This window comes from Danio aesculapii, chromosome 2 (assembly GCF_903798145.1).
Source record: "Danio aesculapii chromosome 2, fDanAes4.1, whole genome shotgun sequence".
Classification (NCBI taxonomy): domain Eukaryota; kingdom Metazoa; phylum Chordata; class Actinopteri; order Cypriniformes; family Danionidae; genus Danio; species Danio aesculapii.
This window is the reverse complement of record NC_079436.1, coordinates 10798939-10815118: the sequence shown is the minus strand read 5'-3', so window position 1 is coordinate 10815118 and position 16180 is coordinate 10798939. Positions and strand designations below refer to the sequence as shown.

Sequence of the window (16180 nt, the reverse complement as noted above, 5' to 3'; positions counted from 1 at the left end):
GTGCCTCATAACCATCTGTGTTTGCTTCATTGCCTTCTCTTCCGACATCGCTGGTTTGAAGCTGCAGAGCACCGAAACTATAAGTTTATCGAAACCTAAAAAGACAAACCACTTCCACACCACTGCAGTAGTCTTTCCTCTCTTATAAACTATTTCGTCTGCATTCTTACTTGTGGAAGCTTGTTCATTCGACAGAGCTTAACCAACTGCTGAGCGCTGGCAGCGTGTCCGTGATGTACGTCATCATGCAAGTGACATCATGCTCTTTCTGACAGCTGAGCACTGACGTCATTCAGTGACAAGTGATTATGTATAATATTTTATATATATATATAATAAAATATATATGCAAATTTATATCGAAATACTGGAAATGGGTTCAAAAATAATATCACCGTTATTGAAAAAAAAACTATTGCGATGTATATTGATATCGAATTATTGTCCAGCCCTAATTAAACATAAACATTTTAGTCTGTTTATGTAATGCGCAATCTTTTAATGGTGTAGTGGGCAAAAATAAATATATAAAAAAGAAATAGGGCTAGATAAAATATAAATCTGTCATCATTTTTATCTTTCAATATTTATTTAAACACAAATCCTTTTGAATTATTATTAACAGAGTATAAAGAGATAGTTCACCCAAAAATGAAATCATCGTTACTCACCCTTCACTTGTTGAAAACCTATTTGAGTTTTTATCTTTATTTGAAGACAAGTGCTGGTAGCTGGTACCCATTGACTTCTATTGATTGTTTTTTCCTACTCTGGACATTGATTGGTGCCAGCTACCAACAATCTTTAAAAATAGTGTAAAGAAGAACTCATAAAGGTTCAAAACAACATGAGGGAGTAGGGCTGGGCGATATGGCAAAAATGTAATCTCGATAATTATTTTCTATATTATAACGATATATTATTAACAATATCGATAATGATTTCAATATAAGTTTTTAATGCTTCCACTTTTAAAATGCATATCCCAACTATGGCTGAAAGTGGATACTGCTGGCGGGAAAGTGAAATGATAGTGCTAAATAATACTGGGTGACACAGCATGACCTATTTCCGATAATTTCGGCTGATTTGGACGACTAAAAGTTCAGCGAATCTTTAATAGGAACACAATTATAGATTCCTGTTGTTGCATATTTCTGCTGTGTGATTGGCTATAGGATCATTTATTCAGTCATTCATTTTCTTTTCGGCTTAGTCCCTTTATTAATCTGGGGTCGCCCCAGCGGAATGAACCGCCAACTTATCCAGCATATGTTTTAGGCAGCGGATGTTCTATCTGTCTATTTATATTTGTGTATAATTAATTAAATTAAAAAGGTTTAACAAAATATGTCTTCTATATTTTATAGAGTCTATTTATATAGACTAATATTTTATATTATTTTATATAACACATTTTCGGGGGCGATGCAGTGGCGCAGTAGGTAGTGCTGTCGCCTCACAGCAAGAAGGTCGCTGGTTCGTTTCTGTGTTGAGTTTGCATGTTCTCCCTGTGTTCGCGTGGGTTTCCTCCGGGTGCTCCGGTTTCCCCCACAGTCCAAAGACATGCAGTACAGGTGAATTGGGAAGGCTAAATTGTCCATAGTGTATGTGTGTGAATTAGAGTGTATGGATGTTTTCCAGAGATGTGTTATGGCTGGAAGGGCATCCGCTGCGTAAAAACGTGCTGGATAAGTTGGTGGTTCATTCCGTTGTGGCGACCCCGGATTAATAAAAGGGACTAAGCTGAAAAGAAAACGAATGAATGAATGATAAGACGTTTTTATTATTTAACAGATTTAATACCTCTATTAATCGCATTCTTTCATTTCGTCAGCTTTGCAATAACTAGATTCCTGATAAATATGTTTGTGAATTTTATTTTTTAACTTGGCGCGAGTGCTATATGCCAGCATGCAGAGAGTTTATGTGTGAGTGTTAATTTAGGTGTTTATGTGATGATCGAGTATATGGAAGGATCGACTTGTACATGTGTGTGTTTTAATGTGGGTGTTTATGCAAGGATTGAGTTTATATCTACGTGCGTGTCTATGCTGGTGTAAGTTTATATGTGTATGCGCAAGTTTCATACATGTTTTGAACATTCAATAGTATAGGTGTATATGCGAGTAATTTATAGGTGTATATGCATGTGTTATGTATGTGTTGATGAGCGAAGTTTGATTTAAATCCTACACGGTGCCTCATAACCATCTGTGTTTGCTTCATTGCCTTCTCTTCCGACATCGCTGGTTTGAAGCTGCAGAGCACCGAAACTATAAGATTATCGAAACCTAAAAAGACGAACCACTTCCACACCACTGCAGTAGTCTTTCCTTTCCTATAAACTATTTCGTCTGCATTCTTACTTGTGGAGGCTTGTTCATTCGACAGAGCTTAACCAACTGCTGAGCGCTGGCAGCGTGTCCGTGATGTACGTCATCATGCAAGTGACATCATGCTCTTTCTGACAGCTGAGCACTGACGTCATTCAGTAACAAGTGATTATGTATAATATTTTATATATATATAATAAAATATATATGCAAATTTATATCGAAATACTGGAAATGGGTTCAAAAATATTATCACCGTTATTGAAAAAAAAACTATTGCGATGTATATTGATATCGAATTATTGTCCAGCCCTAATTAAACATAAACATTTTAGTCTGTTTATGTAATGCGCAATCTTTTAATGGTGTAGTGGGCAAAAATAAATATACAAAAAAGAAATGGGGCTAGATAAAATATAAATCTGTCATCATTTTTATCCTTCAATATTTATTTAAACACAAATCCTTTTGAATTATTATTAACAGAGTATAAAGAGATAGTTCACCCAAAAATGAAAAGTCTGTCATCGTTACTCACCCTTCACTTGTTGAAAACCTATTTGAGTTTTTATCTTTATTTGAAGACAAGCGCTGGTAGCTGGTACCCATTGACTTCTATTGATTGTTTTTTCCTACTCTGGACATTGATTGGTGCCAGCTACCAACAATCTTTAAAAATAGTGTAAAGAAGAACTCATAAAGGTTCAAAACAACATGAGGGAGTAGGGCTCAGCGATATGGCAAAAATGTAATCTCGATAATTATTTTCTATATTATAACGATATATTATTAACAATATCGATAATGATTTCAATATAAGTTTTTAATGCTTCCACTTTTAAAATGCATATCCCAACCATGGCTGAAAGTGGATACTGCTGGCGGGAAAGTGAAATGATAGTGCTAAATAATACTGGGTGACACAGCATGACCTATTTCCGATAATTTCGGCTAATTTGGACGACTAAAAGTTCAGCGAATCTTTAATAGGAACACAGTTATAGATTCCTGTTGTTGCATATTTCTGCTGTGTGATTGGCTATTAGAATCATTTATTCAGTCATTCATTTTCTTTTCGGCTTAGTCCCTTTATTAATCTGGGGTCGCAACTTATCCAGCATATGTTTTAGGCAGCGGATGTCCTTCCAGCTGCAATCCATCACAGGGAAACATCCAAACACAGTCATTCACACACATACACTATGGACAATTTAGCTTAGCCAATACATCTATAGCGCATGTCTTTGGACTTGTGGGGGAAACCGGAGGACCTGGAGGAAACCCACGCAATCTTAGGATCAATATTGAATAAAAATGTTCAGAGCATCATTATTGACATAAATTTTATTGTGATTCACCCTTCACTTGTTGAAAACCTATTTGAGTTTTTATCTTTATTTGAAGACAAGTGCTGGTAGCTGGTAACCATTGACGTCCATTAATAGTTTTGTCCTACTATGGACATCGATGGGTGCCAGATACTAGCATTCTTCAAAATATCATAAAGAAGAACTCATAAAAGTTCAAAACAACATGAGGGAGCAGGGCTGGGCAAAAATGTAATCTCTAATTTTTTCTATTTTATAACGATATATTGTTGACGATATCGATCAATATTTTGATATAAGTTGTTAATGCTTCCACTTTAAAAAGAGTATCCAGTGACCGAAAGCAGATACTGCTGGTGATGCAGCATGACCTATTTCCGACCGATTTCCGGTAATTTCAGCCGATTTGGACGACCAAAAATTTAGCAAATCTTTAATATAAATACAATTATAGATTCCTGTTGTTGCATATTTCTGCTGCGTGATTGGCTTTTAGGATCATTTCAAGAGTTCACACTTAGCTGATGATTGAATATAAAGCTTGTTTGGCATGCTGTCCCGGGAGAGAGCCCTGAGCTCAAAAGATCCTCAAGCCCGGGGCTCCCTCCCGTTTGCAAGGTGAGAGGGGAGTTTGAGCTCAGGTAGATCTCGAGAACTCCCCTGCTGTAGTAGCTAAACAGATAGTGATTGCTCTGAAGAGATAACTACTTACTAGGAGCATGTCTATGGTGCTGATTTGGATTAGTCAATTAGGTGGCATGTTTTTGGATGGTGAGAGGAAATCGGGGAACCCAGGGGAAACCATGTGAGAACGTGTAAACTCCGCACAGAAATGTGGACTGGCTTGGTAAGGACTCGAGTGACGTTCTTGCTGTGAGGCAACAGTGCTAACCACTAGACCACCATTGTCACCCATCTAGGAAAAGAGGAGGAGTAGGGGTGGAAGGGAGGATTCTTCAAAATGAAGATGGCTGTTATATGGAACTTAGGGTATTTATAGTGGCTTAGGAATCGTCTAATTGGTGAATCATAAATTGAATAATGCGGGACCAGTCGCAAGCAATCATAAAAAAGGTGATCCTCTCGAGATTAGTTTATAAATAAACTTCACTAATTCTTTTCTTTTCGGCTTAGTCACGTTATTAATCTGGGGTCGCCACAGCGGAATGAACCGCCAACTTATCCAGCATATGTTTTACACAGCAGATGCCCTTCCTGCTGCAACCCATCACTGGGAAACATCCATACACATCCATTCACACACATACACTACGGACATTTTAGCCTACCCAGTTCAACTATAGCGCATGTGTGTGGACTTGTGGGGGAAACCAGAGGACCCGGAGGAAACCCACGTGATCTTAGAATGAATATTGAGTAAAAATGTCCAGAGCTTATCATTGCTATTGACATAAAATTTATTGTGATTCGATATGATATGTTTATCGGCCAGCCCTATGAGGGAGAATAAATGATGGTAATGTAAATGTTTGGGTGAACTACCCCTTCAAATGGAGTCCATGGTTCATAAAAACACATTTTTCCACTTTTATGGGGTAAATTTATGCTATGGGACCTGCATTAACTATACAAAAGTCTTCAAATAAAATTAAAAAAATGTTTACAAGGAAATCTATTATCAGAATATAGTTTTAACACACACTGTAATTAATAAAACAGGGATATAATATACATATGAAAACCCAACTAGTGAAAGACTATATGTGTGACCATTCATTTTTGCTTTGGGACAGGAAACATATTACTGATGCAAAATAAAACAGCTGTACTTTTGTGTTCTATCGTGATCATAACAACAAAAGCATCTGAAACATCTATTTTTGAATAGTTAATTGTTCAGTTAAAGGGATAGTTCACCCAAAAATTACAAATCTGTCATTATTTACTCACCTTTTACTTGTTCCAAACCTGCTTGAATGTCTTTTATTCTGTTGAACACAAAATAAGTTGTTTTTTTATGTTGGAAACCTGTAACAATTGACTTACATAGTATTTTTCCTACTATGCGAGTCAATGGTATCATGTTTGTAACATTCTTCAAACTATCTTCTTTTGTGTTCAACAGAAGAAAGAAATTCATAAAAGTATGGAACCACTTGAGGGAGAGTCTGTTGTAAATAAATTGTAATTTTGGGGTAAATTATTTATTAATTTGTGTATTATTAAATCAATAATAGGTCTGGTTCTTTGTATAGTTTGTAAGTAAAACTACAATTTTACTGTTGTAATCATCACATATACACTCAGTAGAATTAAGAGAAGTTTGCTGCATGGCCTAGATTATTAAAGCTGTTAAGCAATGTAGTTAAAGTGCTTTTCCTCCAGTTTGCTTACAAAAAATGCATCATATGTTATGCAAATTTACTCTGACATGCATGCAGCATTAAAGTGCATTGTTGGTGCAGGACAGGTGGGCAAAGGAAGCAAATTTGCTTGGGTTGTCAAGTGTGTGAATGCTATTAGATAATCTAACCTAAAACATTGATAAAAATTGCACGATTTTTAAGTGGGAATTATGTAACTGCTGTAGTAAAGTAAGGATAATGTTGTTTTAAAACTTCAGCTAATGTTAAATCGTATCATTTCTTATCCGAACTATTATTGAAAGGTAAGAGTAGATGAGTTCAGAAGTGTTACAGTGTATACAGTGTATCCAAAGGCAGGGCATTCCCACTTAACCAGGTTTGCAGCACTTCTCTGTTGTCAGCGCTCTTTCTATGAGTCATCCTCTTTTTTTTGTAGGGCTATCTAACAAAGGCAGTAATTTCATGGCTCATAAGGTGGAGCGTAAAGCATTTGCATTCCCTATAGTTTGTGCTGTCTCTTGTGGAAGAACAAACTGTGTAAAAGATCTCTATGGGATAGATGTATTTAAATTGCTTTATTCATATTTGTTTTGTTTTTTTGTATGTTTGTATCGTTCATATTCCATTTTTTTATTACAACGCAAAAAAGTACAGAAATGACATGGAGTCAAATACAAATTGAAAAATAAATAACAGAAAAAAAACATTAAAAATAGTCAGGTACAGCCAGGTGTGTGTGTGTGTGGATGTAAAGGTAACTGGGTGGACAGGTTCAAAGTATATTAACAAGAGAACATAAAAATATATATATATACCGCATGATTCAAACAATGAAGCAAGAATAATATAGATATTGTAAATAAAACATATAATAGATAAAATTAAACAAAACAATGAAAACAATGGTTGATAACAGTGATAGTAATAATTACAGTAAAAATGACAATAACAACAATAATAATAATAATTAATTTTATTCATTAAAGGTTATTAAAGGTCTGTTGGTATCAAGGTTATAATAATTTTTAATTTCTCATTAGTTTTAGTTTCTTCGTTTTGACTTTTTCTTTTTTAAATTCAGTTCGTTTTAATTAGTTTTTAGAGGCAGATTTACTAGTTTTTATTTGTTTCTATATTTTCGAATTATTTCGTTTTAGTTTAGTTTTTATTTCCTTTAGGATTATTTTTAATTTATTTTTCTAAATAAGGATATTTGTTAGGTGCAAGATTCAAAATCAACAGAACAGATATTGTATAATAAAGAAAAAAATAATCAACCATACCATTTTTTGTAACCTGTATTCAGAGGACACATGAACACTACGATCTACCCATCCTCAAATTCAAATACAATTGTGTGCCTGCTGGGTATGCATTTAAAAATATTTAGGCCTAACATATAAGAGTAATGTATTCTGATTGCATATAAAAATTTCCATTCATTTGGATTACTTACCTTTAGTATCATTAAACTAATAAAATTTATGTGATTGATATTTGTTAGTTAAACCACCTAAACAAAACAAGATTTATGTAATAGACTATAGAATATACAAGACTTGTCACTGGTATAGTTTTGAAAGGGGGAAAGTGTTACGGTCAATATGGTGAATGAAGCCTCACCTTCTAGTACAGGAGCCAATCAGTGATCGATATAGACTGACGATTCTCTGGGGGAGGGGCTTGGACCAGACAGATTTCTGCAGATTTTGTGATTTGAATGTTTAGAAATGAAACTAAAGTGACAGTTGTTGTTTAATTCCATTAATGATTCCTAATATGAAATTTAATCAGAAGCTTGGGAAGCATATTTGTAGAATTTGATGTTTCCCCATTCAAAAAGACTGCCCTAGCATACTGCCCAATAGGCATTTCAAAGATACGAAATTACTTGCCTTAAAGGCACTTTGGCCAAGACCACCTCCTTCAGGCAATCTTATTTTAGGCAGATCCGAGCACGATTGTGGGGTTTACATATGCCCAAACAAGCTTAATTTTCAAAAATTTGTTAAAACGTCTAGGAGACACAATATTTCCCTCTTCATATGCACCAGACACTTTCTTATAAGTTCCCCATACTTCTTTAAAAAAAAAAATCTGTGAGGTGCTTGGTGAAAACACATATGAGGTGGTCAGAGGTTTATTAGAGGCATCCATATTTTTTTAAAGACATCCCCTCTTGTTTCTTTAGTAGGATGTGTGCATTGTTCTAATAGCATTGTTTCATTCTAAAGTTGTTTGAACAGGTCGGATGTTGAAGACCTTTGTTGGTTCCAACTGAGCAAAATTAATTTATTTTTTTGGTAGATAGGAAATGATACACACTAAACTTTCTATTCATACCGGTGTGATCATATTCGTCAAATGATGCTGTTTCTTATCTGTAAAGCACTTTGGTCAATCTTTCGGCTATTTTAAATGTGCTTTATAAATAAAGTAGAGAAGAAACTTGACAAAAGTGAGGGAGGTATATGCGGAGATCACTGTAGACTTCAAGAGAGATCACTTGAAATGACAAAAAGAAGGTTGCTGGAGACTTTGAGAGAGATTGATGGTGATTACAAGAGACATTGGTGGGGAATTCAAGGCAGATCGCTGAAGTTTACAAGGGAGATCACTGGAGAATTGGAGCTTACATGCAAAGCGCAGTATGCAAGTAAGCAGTTTTTATCCTTGTTAGAGGCCAGATGCTGACTGATGTGTGTTGTGCATGCTTTTATGGCTGCTTAATTCACCAAGGGGCAATTGGTGATGTGTGGATGATTAGTACTGGAGAGTGGGATCTGTATGTAACAGGAGAGTCTGACAAATCCTTGACAATAAATGACAAAAAAAGAGGACTTAATTTCAATTTCTCAATTTCTGAAGGGCCACATTCTGAGTTTAGCTCCAACCACCTCCAGTTCACACCTGTTTAATAGTCTGTAGTTTCCTTGAACACCTTGATTCGTTGGATCAGCTTTGTTTGATTAGAGTTGGAGCAAAACTGTGGAGAGTTGCGGCCTTTCAGGAATCGAGTTTGAGACCTGTGACTTAGATACAACAACTGGCCTTGTCCACAGGGGGAAGGGGGAAATTTGTATGGTTCTGGTGGATGGTGATATAGGGATGGATCCAGTATAATTAATCCTTGGATTTGTGGCTCTCCCAATTAATAAGATATTTGAGACACCTCTGCTGTGTCCAAGATTTCTCTTGCTATAAAAAATTGGAGAGTCTGTATTGTCAGGATATAAGGTAGTGTCCTTATGAAGTTGTGTTGGAGGTGGTGAATCCCAGGCCCCTTGCCCAGAACCAGTAGTTGTTGAATTTTTTTATTTTATCTTTATTTAGGAAGTATGCTCATTTAAGGGTGCTTTTATGCCTATACTGTACGTTTGTTTCGGAACCTGTCATGTTTGCCCCCCTAGCTCAGTTTGTTTGGGCGTATGTCAACCCCACAATTGTGCTCGGATCTGCCCCAAAACAATAATCCGAGATTGCCTGAATGAGGTGGTCTTGGCCAAAGTTCCTTTAAGACAAGTAATTTCATATCTTTGAAACGCCTCAGTATGCTTGGACATTCTTTTTGATTGGGGAAACATCAAGTTCTCCAAAAATGCTTGCCAAGCTTCTGATTAAATTTCATATTAGGAATCACCAAAGGAATTAAACAACAACTGTCACTTTAGTTTCGTTTCTAAATGTTCAAATTCCACAAAATCTGCAGAAACTCACGTCTGGTCCGAGCCCCTTTCCCAGAGAATTGTCAGTCTATATTGATCATTACAATTTCCCCATTCAAAACTATAGGAGTGACATGTCTTGTGTATTCTATAGTCTTTGACTCGGCTTGGTTGAAACAAACCAATCCAATGATCTACATGATACCATGAACTAACAAACCAGGCTTTATCACAGTGCATTATGGTTATGTAATAGGCACATATTTAGCTATAAGAAGAGAGAATTGTTAGTATGACCGGTAAATGGGCATTTGCTGTCAAATATGAAACTGAAAGCATGGCGTCTATCTGAACTATTAAAAAAATATATACAGTGAGGTCAATAAGTATTTAATCACCCTGTGATTTTTCAATATCTCCTACTTAAAAATCATGAAGGGGTCTAGAATTTTCACCATAGGTGCATTTCCACTTTCAGAGACAGAATCTAAAAATAAAAATCCAGAAATCATGTTGTAGGATTTTTTAACAATTTATTTGTAAATTACTGTGTCAAATAAGTATTTGATCACTTGAGTGAAAAATGTTTAATATTTGGTACAGAAGCCTTTGTTAACAATTACAGAGGTCAAACGCTTCCTGTAGTTCTTCACCAGGTTTGCACACACTGCAGGAGGGATTTTGGCCCACTCCTCCATGCAGATCTTTTCTAGATCTGTCAGGTTTCGGGGCTGTCGCTGAGCAACACAAAGTTTCAGCTCCCTCCAAAGATTTTCTATTGGATTTAGATCTGGAGACTGGCTAGGCCACTCCAGAACCTTGATATGCTTCTTACGGAGCCACTCTTTGGTTTTCCTGGCTGTGTGCTTTGGGTCATTGTCATGTTGGAAGACCCAGCCACGACCCATCTTTAATGCTCTGACTGAGGGAAGAATGTTTTTGGCCAATATCTCACAATACATGGCCCCGTTCATCCTCTCCTTTATACAGTGCAGTCGTCCTGTGCCCTGTGCAGAAAAACACCCCCAGAGCATGATGCTTCCAGCCCCATGCTTCACTGTAGGTATGGTATTATTGGGATGATACTCATCATTCTTCTTCCTCCAAACACGGCGAATGGAGTTAAGACCAAAAAGTTCTACTTTGGTCTCATCTGACCACAGGACTTTCTTCCATGACTCCTCTGGATCATCCAGATGGTCCCTGGCAAACTTCAGACGGGCCTTGACATGGGGTGACTTAAGCAGGGGAACCTTCCTTGCGATGCATGATTTTAAACCATGACGTCTTAATGTATTACTCATGGTAGCCTTGGAAACGGTGGTCCCAGCTCTCTTCACGGCATTGACCAGCTCCTCCCGTGTAGTTCTGGGCTGATTCTTGACCATTCTTAGCATCATTGATACCCCACGAGGAGAGATCTTCCGTGGGGCCCCAGGCCGAGGGACATTGACAGTCATCATTAGCCTCTTCCACTTTCTGACAATTGCTCCAACAGTTGTTCTTTTTTCACCAAGCTGCTTGGCAATTGCCCCGTAGCCCTTTCCAGCTTTGTGAAGGTCTACAATTTTGTCTCTTGTGTCTTTTGATAGCTCTTTGGTTTTGCCCATGTTGCTACTTAGACTTTTGACTGATTTTGGGGTGCACAGGTGTCTTTATGACAGCTAACGACCTCAAACAGGTGCTACTAAATGAAAATCATGAGCAGAGTGTAGCTGGACTATTTAAAAGCAAAATAACAGGTCTTTGAGGGTAAGAAATCTGGCTGAAAAGCAAGTGATCAAATACTTATTTGACACAGTAATTTACAAATAAATTGTTAAAAAATCATAAAACATCATTTCTGTATTTTTTTTTTTTAGATTCTGTTTCTGAAAGTGGAAATGCACCTATGGTGAAAATTCTAGACCCCTCCATGATTTCTAAGTAGGGGATATTGAGAAATCACAGGGTGATCAAATACTTATTGACCTCACTGTATATAATACAGATGCAAATTCTGATACAAAACAGATATATATTTTACAACCCTTGACAACTGGCTGCCCAGGGGCGTCGCTAGACTCCATTTACTGGGGCACGTGCCCCAGTTTAAATTGCCAGTGCCCCAGTAAATGCTTTGATATACGACTTATTTTATTTGCAAGTGTATTTATTAAATGCTTTGAGATACAACTTACTTTATATGCAAGTGTATTTATTAAGAGTGCTAATCCCAGAATAAAGACATTATTCTCTATGTGCAACCAAACCAACTCTGATGAAAGCAATGCAGTTTAATAAAAGAACAAACTAAGCATGTGCGCAGAAAAAAACATACCTGCGCCGCCCCGCGCATCACGCACACCGCTTCTGCTTGGCGCTTACGCACCGCTCTGCTCCCGGTTCGGTTGTGAGCATGCACGCCGAAAAAATAGCCGCGCTGCTCATGCATTGTATAACAGGCTTGCGAGTTTTGCAAGTTGACAAAACAAAGTTTAAATAATGTGATGGTGATCTTATTTATACTGCATGGCTCCTAATAGTTTTTTTTTTTTTTTTTGGATATGAAGCAGAAAGGAGGGATGAAGTCAGGGAGATTAGACTTAATAAACCTTATTCTCGGCCTTGAGTCGGGTCTAAGACAACACACAACAGATAATTCTATAAAACATCTTTTTTTGTATTCTATTGAATTGTCTATAGAATTTCATTCTCATAAATTAATATTCATGCAAAAGACTTCTTAAATTATCATAGCATCACTCCAGTTGTGTCTTTAGATTGTTTTCCAGTTACATTTAGGATTCATTTCTGTTTTGTATTTAGAATGATAATTGGATAACAACAATAGTACTGCTATTTATTTATTTAGGAGGGGGTGCTGTGCCCCTGTAGAGCTTTATGTCTAGCAACGCCCCTGGTCTTACCTCTGATTTGGTGATTTGGTGACTATGTCTGAGGGTGCCACCATTCGAAATGAAAGTGCACCTTTTCGCTTATTTCTCATCGTCATAAATTAAAATAACGACAGCTGAGCAGAATCCCAGAAAACAAACAAAACTTTAACCAATATAAGGAGTTTACTTGAACGTGACCTGTTCTAATCATTTTAGGTCCTTGTGGAAACTTTGCCATGTGAAAGCGAAGCACACCAAGAACAAAAATAAACATTGTAACAATTTTAATTCCTGTTTCAGAACAAAACAATCAACCTTTTGGCTCCAGCTTGCCTTAAGACACCTGCCTGGTAGTTTCTTGTATACCTAGTAAGACCTTGATTAGCTTGTGCAGATGTGTTTGATTAGGGTTGGAGCTAAACTCTGCTGGACACAGACCGTCCAGAAACAAGTTTCTTGACCCTTGAGTTAAAGAGTTAAAACAAGTGTGCATGCCAAATGTATCAAAACCCTAGTCAACAACTAATTAACACAACAACTAGAAGTAACACAACGGTTTATGCTTTATAAGGGAAACACCACCAGAAGATGGAAATGGAATCTGGTTGGGTATATACAAGAGGGACAACCGTCATTCTGGTGTAGTTGGTTAGCCCCTACAGTCCCAATTTAGCGGTATGTACAATAAAGTCTAATCTGGAATCAAAACCTTTTCTAGATCAATCTATTTTGATCAAGAAATCTGCTGGAAGGGCATCCACTGTGTAAAAAAACATATGCCGGAATAGGCGATTCATTCTGCTGTGGAGACCCCGGATAAAGATGGGACTAAGCCGAAGGAATGAATAGTTTAAATCTGTAATGTCAGATGGCTCAGAAGACAACAGAAACAGGAATGGGGTTAGACCAGTGACAGGTTGGCCAAAGAGAGTTTTGGGTATATTCCACAAGGAATCAGTCCAGGAGTTTCTGATGGTCATTCTCGAGTGTAAAGAAGGTTTTCCACAGTCTGAAAACCAATGGTCGTCCTCTGTCAAAGCCAATGTCTTCTGTTAATCCAAAGTTTCCAAACACATGATTAAACATCAGTTCGATTGTCTCCATGGCAGAGGGCAGAGATCAATCAACAGGCCTGAGAGAAATGACCAGCAATTACTATTATGGATGTTTTACCATAAAAGGGAGGCAGATCTGTAACAAAATCCACTCCAAGTTGTGATCAAGGTCGATGCAGAATGGGCAGAGGAAACAAGCCAGTGAATAGATGACATGGTACCTTGGCCATGGCACAATCAAAACTCCCCGGAGCAGTTGGTTAATGCAAATGCAACAGGAAATCGGATTGCAATGACTTTTCTTTTTCTGTCCAGGAAAGGTGAAGGACTTTCTCAGAGCAAGTAACTATAGCTAGGTTTCCAGCCAAAGATGCCAATTAGATTTCATGCGCAAAACTGGAATATCCAGCCTGATCTCACAAGGAAACGTAACTATTTTATGTTTTGTCAGTTTAGTTGCTAATTTGTAAAAATTCGAGTTCAATCCTACGAAAATGTATGATTGGCATTTAAGCATGGCATCAAACCCCACCCGTATACCCACCCCTCATTCAGGGATGAGCTAATCGTACTAAATTGTGCGAATGAGATTTGAATTAGCCACTAAATTAAAAAAAAAGATATGAATTGACGTGCGATAGCTTTGGAATATGGCATAAAACTTTTGCGAATAAAGGACCATTTCTATTCAAGAGTCAAAGCGAACAAAATCACTTCCTGATAAATTGGTGGCAAATAGCAAAATAACAATGGATTTTGCTTCACAAGGAGAATTCACTGTGAGCCTTTTTTCAAATATAATAATTGATATGCATCACAGAGAGGCGACGCAGTGGCGCAGTAGGTAGTGCTGTTGCCTCACAGCAAGAAGGTCGTTGGTTCAAGCTTTGGCTGGGTCAGTTGGCGTTTCTGTGTGGAGTTTCCATGTTCTCCCTGTGTTCGCATGGGTTTCCTCCGTGTGCTCCACAGTCCAAAGACATGCGGTACAGGTCAATTGGGAAGGCTAAAAATGTCTGTAGTGTATGAGTGTGAGTGAGTGTGTATGGATGTTTCCCAGAGATGGGTTGCGGCTGAAAGGGCATCCGCTGCGTAAAAACGTGCTGGATAAGTTGGCGGTTCATTCCACTGTGGCGACCCCGGATTAATAAAGGGATTAAGCCTAAAAGAAAATGAATGAATGCATCTCAGAAAAAGAAGACGCAATGCAATGAACGCATGGTGGCTTTTAGAGGTGCGAGACCTCTCTTTTAGGAGTGCAGACATTCAATTCAATTTCTGGGGGTAATAATAACCCTCTGATGATGGACTTTGTCTAAGGGATTTAAGAATGAACAAAACATAATTTCAGATATTTTACAATATTCATGTTTCTGACCTAAAGATGCAAAATAAATGTATGCGCAAAACTGGAATATCGCATAAAACTTTTGCGAATAAAGTAGCGTTTCCATCCAACAAGTCCAAGAGAAAAAAATCATCACTTCCTGATAAATTGGCGGAGATATCAAAAGAAAAATGGAAGTTTTCATACATAATAACTTAACTTGCGTCTTAGAACACATAGACGAAACGCAAATTGCGCAGTCATTTCATTACATCATGTCATCATGTTATCTTCAAAGATGGTTGTCACTTCTTTCTCATATATAATATTTAAAAATGTTCGGACCTCATCGGCCACCCAAACAAACCCAACATAGGTTCATTATGAAAACGTAGCCCTATATACATTTCTGGAGATCGCAAATTACGTAGTCAGATCTACAAATGGCTGCATTTCATTTTAAAATGAATGCTACAGGGCAGTATGACGTCCTTTTCTTGCTTACCAGCTGACCGCTTACCTTCTTATGGATGACTTTTCTGCTGTTACCAGTTTGTCAGGTTCCTCGACATGTACATTGGCGGACTTGAGACGAAGAGCGGAGTTGACAACAGGGTTTGAGTCTCATGAAGAACAGTTCCAGAAAGCAGTTAAGACAAAAACAAAAGCTAAAAAAAATTAAATAAACAAGTCAATAACAGGGTGAGGTAAAATCTAAAAATATGGTAAAAATCAGGCAGCTTTTCTTCTTTGAATTGCTTTTTAAAACACTGCGGTTGGGTTTAGGGAAGTGGGTGGACGGGTCAAGTGGTGCTTTTGAAAACACTATTGGTTGGGTTTAGGAAAGGGGGAGGGTGTGGGATCGGTCGGTTGGTCAGTCAGTAAGTCAGTCAGTCGACAGCGGCCTCTGGTGGATTTACATGAGAACAGCAGGAGCGAATGTTACTCACAAGAAAAAATTGAGATCTAAAAAAGCGTACACAGCAGCCTCTGGTGGATTTGTGAAAACAAAAACTGCAAAAATGTAGCTCCTGGAACATATTTTGCTCTCTCCAGAAATGTATAGAGGTGTACATTTCAGAATGAGCCTGGGTTAAACATACCTGACACTTTACGCCATATTTGTTATCACATAATCTGTTAAAGCAAAATCACATGATTTTTTTGATGCGCATGCTAGAATTTATTTGGTAAATGCGTTTCCATCGTAATTTATGCACATTGTTTCTTAATGAATAAAAAGTTTATTTTACTCATTTTACTCAG

At 37.4% G+C, this 16180-nt stretch overlaps 1 protein-coding gene across 4 annotated transcripts in view; it reads left to right on the top strand.

The window, feature by feature from the left end:
- The window catches only part of fgf12a (fibroblast growth factor 12a), a 122197-nt gene that overhangs the window by 56372 nt on the left and 49645 nt on the right, over nt 1-16180 (top strand). The window lies entirely within an intron of this gene.